The sequence below is a fragment of the Saccopteryx leptura genome, chromosome 1 (genome assembly GCF_036850995.1).
Source record: "Saccopteryx leptura isolate mSacLep1 chromosome 1, mSacLep1_pri_phased_curated, whole genome shotgun sequence".
Classification (NCBI taxonomy): Eukaryota; Metazoa; Chordata; class Mammalia; order Chiroptera; family Emballonuridae; genus Saccopteryx; species Saccopteryx leptura.
This window is the reverse complement of record NC_089503.1, coordinates 156281749-156295828: the sequence shown is the minus strand read 5'-3', so window position 1 is coordinate 156295828 and position 14080 is coordinate 156281749. Positions and strand designations below refer to the sequence as shown.

At 47.2% G+C, this 14080-nt stretch overlaps 1 long non-coding RNA gene across 1 annotated transcript; it reads left to right on the top strand.

Moving 5' to 3' along the window:
• The first annotated feature begins 8247 nt into the window (after window positions 1-8247).
• On the top strand, window positions 8248-14080 carry LOC136389072 (uncharacterized). The gene is made up of 4 exons (XR_010748257.1): window positions 8248-8333; window positions 10786-11075; window positions 11999-12221; window positions 13976-14080. It is a non-coding gene; the product is annotated as an uncharacterized lncRNA (long non-coding RNA).

Sequence of the window (14080 nt, the reverse complement as noted above, 5' to 3'; positions counted from 1 at the left end):
GCACCTGCAAGATAGCTAGTAGCAACATAATATCAGAAGGTATTAATTGCTATTGCTGCTATGAATCCCACCACATTCCTCTCCTTATTCTTGGAAAATACAAAAATCTCATGAGAATGTTTTACTGAGAAAAGCCCAGCAACTGCCTTCAGTGACAAAATAAGTCTTTTAACAAAACATTCTTTACTAGCCAGCTGCACTCCTATCCAAGGCCACGCAACAGGCCACTCTACTACACCTTACCTAAGATTCTAATGTCTAGTTAAACTTTATTCATTAACTATATTTATACACTAGTTAAGTTCTAACTTTATTCTTTCTAATATGATTAATAAGAAGAAATTCTCCTACAAACTTAACCCTTTATGAGGGATATCATAGCCAGCCTCTTATATTTATGAGCCCAGTTCAAGGGGCTTACAGGCTTTTCTGTGGAACTTACACCTTCTGTCTCATTTCCAAAGAAATTACTACAAATCTACAGGGAAAGCATGGTACTATTATCCCTGTGCTACAAATAATAGCACACACCCAGAAAAGGGGAGATATAAGGCCAGATTAATGCAAAAGATTAAAGGGGGAAGTATCATTGTGCCTTTCCTTTGCGGTGACTTTGTCAACCCGCAGCTGTTGGTCTTCACTGAGGTGACTCTATCAACCAGTAGCCATCGATCTTCTTTTGCTGTGACTTTGTCAACCAGCAGTTGTGGATCTTCTCCTGCTGTGACCTAGTTAGCCAGCATTAGTGGATCGGCTCCCGACACTATGGTTGTTTTCCGTTTTCTGGTGGCAGCACAAGGAATTTCTCAATATGCTGAAACTGGTGCTTTTCAGGTCCCTCTCACAGTTCCACCAGTTAGTGAGGCAATTTGTGTGAGGAGTTGGCTCTATTGCTGGCAGAGAACAGAATTTTTTTTCTTTTTTTCTTTTTTTGCATGATAGTGTTTTTCTTGACACAGCACTCACTGCTTACTGGTTCAAAGAGGTTCAATCTCAGTGTCTGTGTGCTTAGTTTTCATATCTCGGTTGTACGTTCTTCTGCAGCACCTATTAACATTTCCAAAAATTGGGAATATTGCTCAGAGCCGTAGAGGAAACTTTTCTAGTTTGGAAGATCTGTTTTTGTTGTTGTTGTTGTTGTTGTTGTCGTTGTTGTTGTTTTGCTCCAGTGTTGCTTTCTGTTTCTGACACCATCACTTCCTTGGCGTCTTTTTTTGGTGGAAGAACCTTGATTTGCACCGAGGTGGAGATTCATTATTTATTTTACTGCTTGTCCTGATCAGTGTTACATGTCTTTTAGAAAGTGTGTGTGTGTGTGTGTGTGTGTGTGTGTGTGTGTGTGTGTATACACACCTATCAGGCTGATATCTTTAACTATAACTCTGTTGTGACAAAATTTCTTTAGTGAAATAATACTTTTGTTTCTGTCTGGGGTTTGTGGCACAGCTCTACTAAAAGTCTTGTAATTTTCTGATAGGAATGTCTACTCAAAGCTGCTAAATCTCTTTAAATTTTCTTTGTGATAGGAGCATCTTTTGATCCAATGGGGTTATCATTGGTGGACCTTTGGCTGTGATTTGTCTTCAGAAAGAAGAATCCAAAATTAGAAGCTTGGGGGTCTAAGCCCCACCCCTTTAGGGTTAGACCCCCATGAGCTGTCTCTAGGAATCTATGAGAGAGCAGCACTGACCTTCTCACTGGGCCAGTTGCTTAGGGCCCCAATACTTTTAGGGGCCCACAAAATTGTTTCAATTTCTTTTGAAATCAGAAGAGAAAAAATCAATCCTAGATCAAAGAAAATGTTTAATGACATGTTTAGAATCCAGTGCAGCCATACAACATTTTTAAAATATCTATTTATTTATTTATTTATTTTAGAGAGGAGAGAGAGAGGAGGAGGGAGGGGCAGGAAGCATCAGCTCCCATATGTGCCTTGATCAGGCAGGTCCAGGGATCCGAACTGGCGACCTCTGTGTTTCCAGGTTGATGCTTTATCCACTGCTCCACCACAGGTCAGGCAATCATACAACTGTTTTTCCTTTAATGGCTCAAAGGGCTCAGGAAGGCAAACTGTACTGAAAGTTTATGAAGATTATAACACAGTCATGTAAGAGCAGGGAAGCTGTTCAAGCTCCCCATCTTGGAACCTCTATGATACCAAAGGCCCAGCACAGGAGGAGGCCAGGTGCTTTAGTCTGAGCGAGCCCAAAGCAGAAGATAAGAGCGGGAGTGGGGGTGATGCAAAGTGTGCCTGTGCCTGCCAATGTCATGGTATTAAGGAAAGAGTGGCCATTGGGACTCTACAAAATAGAGTCACTTTAATGAAGCTGCTAAAATCATTAATATTATGAAGGTTGAAGCATGAGGAAAGGCATATTCTTGTTCTAACTAGCCTGGGAACTTACAATTTTGAACTCTCTCATCCTGCATCAATGCCTGGGTATACATCTAAACATATATCTCAAACCTCCAGATAACCCTCTGATTACCCCTCAAAAGACTCAAGTATCCATACCACCTGATCACCCCCTCATCACCACCACCAGAGACTCATAATTACAGACCACATGCTATCCACCTGACATCTGTTATCCAAACACTGAATATGACCAGACCTCCTGGAGCCCATCTTCTGGACCACCTGGCATCTGGCATCCTGACTGCCTGACATCTGCCTGATAACCATCCTGGGCCATCCTAGGACTGGGAAGCAGGACTGATCACTCTCAAGAACATGTTTTCTATTGTAAGAACACTCAGCTTTTTTTCCTCTTTGGAACACTTTTGGGGTTTTTCCTAGCTGGGTTCCCAGTTTGCAACCACATGACCCTTGAATAAATCCTTACCATTTCTTTCTAGCAAAGCCTCAGGAAACTTTTTGAGTTCATTGGACAATATCAAAACCTGGATTTAAATTGCAGTTTCGGTCATAACCATAATGTGATCTTTTTTTTTTTTTTTTAACAGAGAGAGGGATAGACAGTTACAAACAGACAGGAACAGAGAGGTGAGAAGCATCAATCATCAGTTTTTCATTGCACATTGCAACACCCTAATTGTTAATTGATTGCTTTCTCATACGTGCCTTGACCGCAGGCCTCCAGCAGACCAAGTAACCTCTTGCTCGAGCCAGCGAGCCTGGGCTCAAGCTGGTGAGCTTTTTGCTCAAACCAGATGAGCCCTCACTCAAGCTGGCGACCTCGGGGTCTCGAACCTGGGTTTTCCGCATCCCAGTCTGATGCTCTATCCACTGCGCCACCGCCTGGTCAGGCCATAAATGTGATCTTAATCTACCAGTCTGGAATTTTCTGATCAACACCAATAAAATAATCAGTCATGTTGGCCCTCTTAATCCCCCATAGGCAAAAGAGGCAATCTGCATGATAAAACCCTCAATAAAACTCTTGTCATTCTCTTTCCCCAAAAAAGAAAACGACCTGGTCTTAAAATACTTTTTCTTGGCCCTGGGCCCGGTAGCTAAGTGGGTTAGAGGGCCACCTGGTTACACCAAGGTGAGGGTGGGGTGGGGTAGGGGGGTTGGATCCCCAGTGAGGACACCGACAAGAAACATCCAATGAATGCATAAATAGGCAGAACAACAAATTGATGTTTCCTTTCTCTGCCTCTCTCCTCTTTCTAAAATGATTAAATAAAATCTAAAAAAAAATCCCTCTTTAAAAAAAAAAAAAAAAAGAAAAGTTAAATGGCATAGATCTAGAAGATGTCATAAGAAATGCTTTTATTTTATTTGACGAAGAAGCAAGTGGCACCTATCAGAAAGGTAACCTGAGAAGGCTACTGACAACAATGGGACATCGTTTCTAGACAAGGAAGTGGATGAGCTATACAGAGAAGCATCTATTGACAAGAAGAAATTTCAATTACACTGACTTCACAAGTATCTTTAAACATGGAGAAAAGACAGAGATGACTGAGAAGAGCTCCAAATTCCAGCCTAATGTTTCTTTCACTGCTTGGGCTTTTTTTTTTTTTTTTTTTTTTTTGTATTTTTCTGAAGCTGGAAACGGGGAGAGACAGTCAGACAGACTCCCGCATGCGCCCGACCGGGATCCACCTGGCACGCCCACCAGGGGGGATGCTCTGCCCACCAGGGGGCGATGCTCCGCCCCTCCGGGGCGTTGCTCTGTCGCGACCAGAGCCACTCTAGCGCCTGGGGCAGAGGCCAAGGAGCCATCCCCAACGCCCGGGCCATCTTTACTCCAATGGAGCCTCGGCTGCGGGAGGGGAAGAGAGAGACAGAGAGGAAGGAGAGGGGGCGTGGAGAAGCAAATAGGCGCTTCTCCTATGTGCCCTGGCCGGGAATCGAACCCGGGTCCCCCACACGCCAGGCCGACGCTCTACCGCTGAGCCAACCGGCCAGGTCTCATTGCTTGGGCTTTTGTCTGAGACTTTCTCTTCGAGCTTATAGCATGCCCTGGCTTTATATCTTTTGCCTTTCTTGTGATATTGAGCCATTTTGGACACATTCAGCTCTATAATCGGGTTAGAAAGGGGCCTTTTGGTCATTTTCAGAGTAGAAAATAGGGTAAGTTAATTTACCATTCTCTCCCCCCAATAACTGCAGTCTACACAGAGTCAATATCTCTTTTTCAGAGAAAGTTACTTACTCATTTCTTTCTGAAATGTAATTATACTTTATGATAAAAAATATTAGTAATTTCAAATCTTTTGTCACTTTTGCATTATTTTCCTCTCTGGTCTTAGGGAAAGAAGTTGGGATACTGAAATTTAAATGCCAGTTACCTGAGCACCCCTCCACTTGCCTCACACAGTACTTGCAGTTTGTTGCAGTGCGGACTCAGGATCCTGCCCCCAGCGACTCCATCTCAGGCTGTCTGGGAAGGGTGAGACCCTTGTATTCTTACCCGCCTACCAGGTGATGCCATTGTTGCAGTCTGGACCTTGAGGGATACTAGTGTTAAACCTAAGTAGGCCAGACTCTTCATTTCTGTAATTCTTCTATATTTATTCCACTAATTAAACTTTCCTCTTTGAGTTCATTTCTCCATGGTTATAATTATCAGATATATCTTTCAGATAAGCTCATTGATTCTTCTACAATCATTCTGAGTAATATTGAGAGAAGTTAAGCCAAATGTACCACTATAGCCACACTGGCCAGCTTCCTCCCACCCACTGTCTGAAATCATAATTCCTTCAATCTCAGAAGCTGATCATTGTTAAGATGTGTCATGATTTTATATACCAGAAGGACAGAAAAAGGTTGGTATTAACACTGTGCTTTAACGGTAAGAAACCACTCATTTAAAAATACATATGTATTTCAAAGATAGGAAATTGAGAAAATGGTTCCTGTTAGAATTAAGTTTAGGTAGAGTTTGTCCAGTCCCTATTTTCAAGACTTAATGTCTTTTCACTTTGTTTGGCACTTGAAAACAGCATAGAGCTTAGAGCTGTCATTTGTTGACCAATCGATTGCCTCCCGTTTGTCTTTTCGGGTGGTAGTGAAGGAGTTCAGAACTAGCCTCTCCACGATGTGTCACTTTGGACTGTTTTGAGCTGATGGCAAATCAAGACCCAGCAGATTCAGGAAAAACTTTTGCCTCTCCCCGAATTAACTATAAGCATTAAAGGACTTGGCTCAGAAAAAGACGTACTTACCATAGAGACTGACTTATCGCTATGGCAGGGCAAACTTCTAACTACAAAAGACCTGTTCTTATTTTCTCGTGAATTAATTATTCGCCTCCCGTCTGAAGCCCCAGGGCCCTAACCCATTCCTCAGCTCAGGATGGCTGAACTCAGCTTCCCCAGAACTGGTTTTCAAATTGTCTTCCTACCAAGCAAGGCGCTCCGAATTTTCTTGGCAACGGTTGTTGTCGCCAGGCAGGGGGATGGAAGCAGGAGGCCTGATGGCCCCCCGCCCCCGGGGCTGGTGAGAAACGGGGTTTGCACGTGTGTGAAATCCGAAGCTTAGCTAAATGGAAACCGGCCCTACAAGTGGCGGCACCGCCAGACACAGGCGGGCGGGGGAAAGGAGGGAGAGAGGGAGCCGGGAGGCCCACGGGGAGTCCACCTGGCGGGGCACCGCCCCTGGGGCTGCAAGGAGAACCGAAAGAGGAACCGCGAGCTCGCCTGGAGAAGACTGCGTCTGAGGGGACGCTCTGGGGGCGCCGAGGGCGCCGGCAGAGGGAGCCGAGGGCGCCGGCAGAGGGGGCGCTTCGGGCGCCGGCAGAGGGAGCCGAGGGCGCCGAGGGCGCCGGCAGAGGGGGCGCTTCGGGCGCCGGCAGAGGGAGCCGAGGGCGCCGAGGGCGCCGAGGGCGCCGGCAGAGGGGGCGCTTCGGGCGCCGGCAGAGGGAGCCGAGGGCGCCGGCAGAGGGAGCCGAGGGCGCCGGCAGAGGGGGCGCTTCGGGCGCCGGCAGAGGGGGAGCCGAGGGCGCCGGCAGAGGGGGCGCTTCGGGCGCCGGCAGAGGGGGAGCCGAGGGCGCCGGCAGAGGGGGCGCCGAGGGCGCCGGCAGAGGGAGCCGAGGGCGCCGAGGGCGCCGGCAGAGGGGGAGCCGAGGGCGCCGGCAGAGGGGGCGCTTCGGGCGCCGGCAGAGGGGGAGCCGAGGGCGCCGGCAGAGGGGGCGCTTCGGGCGCCGGCAGAGGGGGCGCTTCGGGCGCCGGCAGAGGGAGCCGAGGGCGCCGGCAGAGGGGGAGCCGAGGGCGCCGGCAGAGGGGGCGCTTCGGGCGCCGGCAGAGGGGGAGCCGAGGGCGCCGGCAGAGGGGGCGCTTCGGGCGCCGGCAGAGGGGGAGCCGAGGGCGCCGGCAGAGGGGGCGCTTCGGGCGCCGGCAGAGGGGGAGCCGAGGGCGCCGGCAGAGGGGGCGCTTCGGGCGCCGGCAGAGGGGGCGCTTCGGGCGCCGGCAGAGGGAGCCGAGGGCGCCGGCAGAGGGGGAGCCGAGGGCGCCGGCAGAGGGGGCGCTTCGGGCGCCGGCAGAGGGGGAGCCGAGGGCGCTGGCAGAGGGGGCGCTTCGGGCGCCGGCAGAGGGGGAGCCGAGGGCGCCGGCAGAGGGGGCGCTTCGGGCGCCGGCAGAGGGGGAGCCGAGGGCGCCGGCAGAGGGGGCGCTTCGGGCGCCGGCAGAGGGGGAGCCGAGGGCGCCGGCAGAGGGGGCGCTTCGGGCGCCGGCAGAGGGGGAGCCGAGGGCGCCGGCAGAGGGGGCGCTTCGGGCGCCGGCAGAGGGGGCGCTTCGGGCGCCGGCAGAGGGGGAGCCGAGGGCGCCGGCAGAGGGGGCGCTTCGGGCGCCGGCAGAGGGAGCCGAGGGCGCCGGCAGAGGGGGCGCTTCGGGCGCCGGCAGAGGGGGCGCTTCGGGCGCCGGCAGAGGGGGAGCCGAGGGCGCCGGCAGAGGGGGCGCTTCGGGCGCCGGCAGAGGGGGAGCCGAGGGCGCCGGCAGAGGGAGCCGAGGGCGCCGAGGGCGCCGGCAGAGGGGGAGCCGAGGGCGCCGGCAGAGGGGGCGCTTCGGGCGCCGGCAGAGGGAGCCGAGGGCGCCGAGGGCGCCGGCAGAGGGAGCCGAGGGCGCCGGCAGAGGGGGCGCTTCGGGCGCCGGCAGAGGGGGAGCCGAGGGCGCCGGCAGAGGGGGCGCTTCGGGCGCCGGCAGAGGGGGAGCCGAGGGCGCCGGCAGAGAGGGAGCCGAGGGCGCCGGCAGAGGGGGCGCTTCGGGCGCCGGCAGAGGGGGCGCTTCGGGCGCCGGCAGAGGGAGCCGAGGGCGCCGGCAGAGGGGGGGCCGAGGGCGCCGGCAGAGGGGGGGCCGAGGGAGCGCCGAGGGCGCGTAGCCGCCAAGGCGCCGCAGGACCCCGCGGGGCTCCAACAGCCCGACCGGGGGCGAAGCAACCAGCGTCCGTTCTGGCGCTTGCAAGGTGCTGCCACCAAGAACGATGGACACTGGTCACTTGAGCAGAGCTAACACGGGAAGATCGGCATCCCCGGGGTTAAAATAAAATAAAACGTACTCCAGGCTCGGAAATCCCCCAGCTAGCAGATACGACGCAACAGAACCGAAACTACTAATTCTTGTAAATGACTTCAAAAATCGGAAAGGGAACTGAAGTCGTCTTCCTAAAATGGTCTGAGAAAGTCACTTTTAAGCAATCCCCAGGCTTCTGGAAACCCCCTTGTGACAACCAATCGTTGTAAAGGTCAAACCATTTCCCTGTTTTTCTCTATATAAACTGTCCCACAAGGCCCATCCTCGGGGCTTCGCACTGGTGTTCAGACTGTCTTCCTACCCAGCCGGGCGCTCCGAATTTCCACGGCCACGGTTACTGTCGCCAGGCGGGGGGGTGGAAGGAAGAGGCCCGACGGCCCCCGAGGCGGGTGAGTAACCGGTGCTGGTGCCCCTAGCCCACCGCCCTCTCTGCTTCCCCCGAGGGTCTTAGAGTTCCAGGATAAAGCTCAGTGTGGAGCTGCGCTCCGTTGGTGTTGAGTTCTCTGGGCTTATTGTGCCGTCTTTGTAAGTTTCTCGGTAAGGCATCCCTATTCTATAAAAACCCCGACCGAACGGTTGATTCCGTGTGTTGGAAGAGTCTTTGAAATGTGGGGTCCTTCAGAGTTTAGATGCCTCAGGAAATCTAAACGCAAAAGGCCGGTTGTCTCAGCGGTAGAGCATCAGGCCGGCTTGTGGAAGTCCCGGGTTCGATTCCCGGCCAGGGCATACAGGAGAGGCGCCCATCTGCTTCTCCACCACCCCCCCTCCTTCCTCTCTGTCTCTCTCTTCCCCTCCCGCAGCCGAGGCTCCATTGGAGCAAAGTTGGCCCAGGCTCTGAGGAGGGCTTCGGCTGCAAGGAGTGGTGCTCCAGATGGGCACCCCAGTGGGCTTGCCGGGTGGATCCGGGCGGAGGATGCTGCAGTCTGTCTGACTGCCTCCTACTTCTAACTTCAGAAAAATACAAAAAAAAATAAAATAAAATAAATTTTAAAAAAAGCTTTATATAGTGACTTAAAGAAAAAGAATCTCTTTCATAATTTAAGCATGTTTTAAACCTCAGAAATGCAGAAACTAACCCAAATGTTTGTCAAGTTCACATGATCTGGAATGCTCTCTGATACGTAAAACTAACTTAAGTTTTTTGGTTTAATGAAGGCAGGCATGTTTTCACAGTTGTTAACATTAAGTATAACCCAAACATACACTTTTTTTCTACCTGGGATTTCTTGTTCAGTAAGCTTATCTATCTCTGCCTCACAAAATTTGTCAGTCAAAAGATAGTAAATTAAGGCGATATTTAGCTCATTTTGTCTAATCTTTTGTTACACATTAAATTACTTGTAAAACAGAAAGGATTAAAATAGATGGAAATAAGAAAATTTTATACAAAATTATTGTACATTAAATGATGGATATTCATTTAATATCTAGGTTATTTCCAAACAAGCTAATATACTGCAACATTAATTTCTAAATATATGTTTAAGTCAATCTACTTTTGTCTCCTTAACTTTTTACAGGGAAGAAAAAATATTTAGTGCTACTAGTAAATAGGACATTTCCCACATTTAAGGCAATTATACTATGAAAAGCATGTCTCAAAAAATTATAAAATTTTATAACTTGTGTTTATAAATGTGCTAATCTACTAAAGGGAGCGAGTATATATCAGTTCAAATTGCCTGCTTCTTTTTTTTTTTTTTTTTAATATATTGATATTGGGGGTTGTTGCTCTTTTTTTTAATTTTTTTTAAAGATTTTATTTATTCATTATAGAGAGGGGAGAGAGAGAGAAGGGGGGAGGAGCAGGAAGCATCAACTCCCATATGTGCCTTGACCAGGCAAGCCCAGGGTTTTGAACTGGCAACCTCAGCATTTCCAGGTTGACATTTTATCCACTGTGCCACCATAGCTCAGGCGCCTGCTTCTTAATTTACTCTACAAAGTAAAGTTTACTTTACTTTGGTAGCATTTATGATCAAAATATAAAAATAAGCCCTGGCCGGTTAGCTCAGTGGTAGAGCATCAGCTCAGCATGTGGATGTCCCGGTTCAATTCTTGGTCAGGACACACAGGAGAGCGACAATCTGTATCTCTACCCCTCCCCATCTCCTCTCTCTCTCTCTCTCTCTCTCTCTCTCTCTCTCTCTCTTCCCCTTCTGCAGCCCTGGCTGGACTGGTTGGAAGGCATCTGGCCAGGGCTCTGAGGAGGGCTCTGTGGAGCCTCCATGACCATGGGCTCCAAATGGGCAGAGCATCAGCCCCAGACAGGGATTGCCAGGGGGGTCACAGTTAAAGGAACATGAGGGAGTCTGTCTCTCTACCTCAGTTAAAATAAATAAATAAATAGTCATTCCAGAAATAGAAAAAGAAAAGAAAAATCTAAATGAATATAGAAATTTGCAGGAGTCATGTGTTGTGGGAGGTGGAAGGGAACAGCTATGTTGTAGGGTCAAAGATAGACAAAACTGAATACATTTATTTATAAAGGTTTTTAAAATGATCTCATTAGTGTGCTGATACAAAACTAAAGTTCAATTTGCTCCCTGTTAGAATCAGACAACTTCTTAGGTGACTAATCTGTTTTTTATTAAAAATTATAAATCTCAAACGGGGAGCAAAAGAAAAACACATTATAAATATTTTCTGTAATCTTCCTAGAAAGAAGGACTCTGTGACTTATCACAATAATTCTTTGTGTTTCACACTGTCTTTATATGAATTTGATTACTTAGATAAACTGAATCTTTTCAATATTAAAAGAACTGATATTATGTGGTTGTTTTTTGTTGTTGTTTTTTTTACAAATTTGTGACTTGCTGTATTTGTCTTTGAAATCAGAAAAACATCATGATGGATAAAAGAAAAAAGAGTCAGGGCCATGGAAAAAGTCATCCAGGTCAACAGAAGGCTGCCCAGCCTCTCTACCAGCAACTTTGCTTCCAAGAAACAGCAGGCTGGCGCTCTTGCCCGAGACAAAACATTAACACACAGCACATCACTGTTGCTGTGTCCAATGGGGCCACAAAGAGCAAAGAGCATCCAGGACTGAGAAACACCTGGCTCAGAGAATCCACAGAGAACTTGACAGCACACAGGATACAAACGTGATTCAGTGACAGCAAGAGTCAGTAAGTATAAGTCACTAAGTAAAACTCAGCAAAAAAGAAACTCAGTAAATAAAGTGTCAGCAGGTAAAAGTCCATAACAAAAGTAAATAAGAAAAAATAGATAAGTAACAAAAAGTTGCTGTGAAAGAAAAGGCAGTAAAAATCTAAGTCAGTAAGGAAAAGCAAGTGTCAGTAAGGAAAGGCAGAAAATAAAACTATCAGTATATAAATATCAGTAAGAAAAATAAGTCAACAAGTAAAAGTGTCAGTAAAAAAAGTGTCAGTAAGTAAAATCAATAAAAACCAGCAAGTAAAAGGGAGCAAAAGTAAAAGTAAGTTAAAGCCAGTAGGTAAAAGAATGTTTCAGTAAGTAAGAATCAGTAATGAAAATGTCAGTCAGTAAGTAAGTGGCTCTTTATGGAACACGCCCCATCCTATCCCCACTTCCTCTCCCCAGGTGTGTTTTCCTTGCCTCTCCCTGTCTCCTAAATTCCAGGGGGCCCCTATCTGGCTTCTGTAACTTGTTTCTTCAGCCCATTTCTTCTGTGCCTCCCTTCTTTTCTACCTCTGTGATAACCTAACTAGACCTCTTCTTACAGTTTGCTTCTTGGCTCTGAATTCTTTCTTAAACAGAACTCAGGCCAAGGTTGCTGAACTAACATTGGCTCTGACTCCACTGGTGTAACACCTGGTACCATTTCATTCATCACATATGGTGCCATGACTCAAAACGTCTTGTGGTGACAGGATACCAAGGAGGACCACCCAGGACCACCTGGCACCCTCTGACCATGCTACGTATCAGCAGAAACCCATTTTGCCCACCAGCCCCTTGCTTTGCATGGGGTGGACTTGGGTTAGTTTTTCTTGGAATTAATGACTTCTCTATTTTAAGGTGACCAGCAGATTTTTTTTTGAACTGTTTTGCTTTTAAAATCCTCAAGGTGAGTTTCCACCCGATTACTGCCACCATCACGAACATGAGTTGTATGCAACCTATCCAGCTAACCAGAGTCACCAAGGTGCTGGGCAGGACCAGTTCCCAGAGACCGGAAACAGTGCATGCAGAGGCACATGGAATTCATGAAGGACACTTGAACCACTCCATCATCCACATGTGAAAGGCCCTGTGTCTGACAGCAACATACTCACCCTATTAGAGTCAAGGTGAGAGATTTGGGTGGCTGTGCTGAACTTGTGTCCTGTGTTCTGGGTATCTGGGTGGACCACATGGCCCATGGGGGTGATGTCCACTATTAATAAAGCATATATAAAAAAATCCTCAAGCTGGAGTTAAAGGTAAGTGTTGAGATACTTTGGGACAGGAGAAGAAAAAAAATGGGTGGCTGGTTTTTTACTTTGGCTTTTTGATTGGAACTGCTTTCTGAGGGTCTGAACAAAACCTTTTCCTGGAGGAGAGCCTGAACTCATTCAGCTCCAAAGATAAGAGACAGTTCCTCCCTCCAGCTTGAATCTCAGGTATTCTTAGGTGACTAAGAATCTCTGTGGAGGTGACAGAAGTAATCTCATTTTGGGCAGGAGCCCCATAGGAAATTTCAATTCAATCATATTTAAATACTTTACTTTGTTCCAGGATGTGCAAATAAAGGTTGGTTACCTAGTGCCCTGAGTCCATGGCTGTATCAGACAGCTGGGGAGAGAAACTGAGGCACATAAAAGGGATTGAGATGACTTGGGTAGTGACAACCCCTAGGAGTGAACACACAAGCAGCATAATTCAACCTAATACACTTATCACTAGAAATGTGTTCAGATGACACAGATCTCAATAAAACTAAAACAGCATGAGAAATCATGCCTTCAAGACTGAAATTCCCATCCACTAGCCCCCATTAATACTCCTAGAGATATCCAATTAATAGGAAGCCTTAACTTGCAAGTACTTCCAAAAATCGAAAGTTTTACCCAAAAGTGATATCAACTAAACATGGTCAAAATGTATCTCTTTTGATGCCTAACTCAATACCTGCATTCAAAATTAGAATAAACTGGTTCTAAAAAAAATTGTATCAATAAGCAAAAGTCAGTAAGTAAAAGTGTCTATAAGTAAACTTAGTGTGAGAACTAAAACTCAATAGGTGAAAGTGTCAGTAAGTCAGTGAGTGAAAGGCATGTAACTACAAGTCAGTAAGTAAAATTAAATAAAAGGCAGTTAGTCAATAAAAGTAATTAAGTAAAAGGAAGTAAGTAAAAGCAAGTAAAAGTCCATAAGTGAAAGTGTGTTAATAAAAGCAGTGTATGTAAATAAATGGAGAAAAGTAAGTTAAACTATGTAAGTAAAACTAGCTACTCGTGTAAGTCAAATTAGGTATGTAATCAAAACTGTCTGAAAGTAAAAGGATACAGGTAAGTAACAATGTCTATGTAAGTCAAATCAGTGTACCTCACTGCAGGACATAGGGCACTAGAGCAGTGTACATAAGTAGAACTTCGTTGTGAGTAAAAGGACATGAGTAACAGTAGTGTACAAAAAGTAAAGTCAGTAAATAAAAGTAAAATATATTAAAGAATGGAAGTAAAAAGTGAATAAAAGTAGGTAAAATCAAGTACAAGTATGTAAAAGTAAGTAAAACACGGTAAGTTGAAAAACATTAGAAAAAGTGAAAGTACAAGAAGAAAAATACCGTAGAACCTGGCTGTGTAGCTCTGGCGGTTACAGCATCCTAGCAGTTTGATCCTTCGTCATGACACATACAAAACTGGGGCTATGTTGCGCTCTCTGTCTTCCTCTCTCTCACTCTGTCCCCCGGGTGCTTTTGGGTAAAAATCAGTAAATAACTTTAAAAATACAACAACAATAAACTAAAGGAGAGAAAACACAACTTGGTAAAAGCACATCTTGTAAAGTAATGGCAAAACACTAAAATCAAAAAAACTAACTTAAAATATATGTTGCTCAGACTGCGAGACAGCGAGGAAGGCAGCTGTGAAAGGACCCTGCCCGGTTGACTTCCAATGACAAAAGAGAGAGAGAGAAAGAGAGAGAGAGAGAAGGAGGAGGAGGA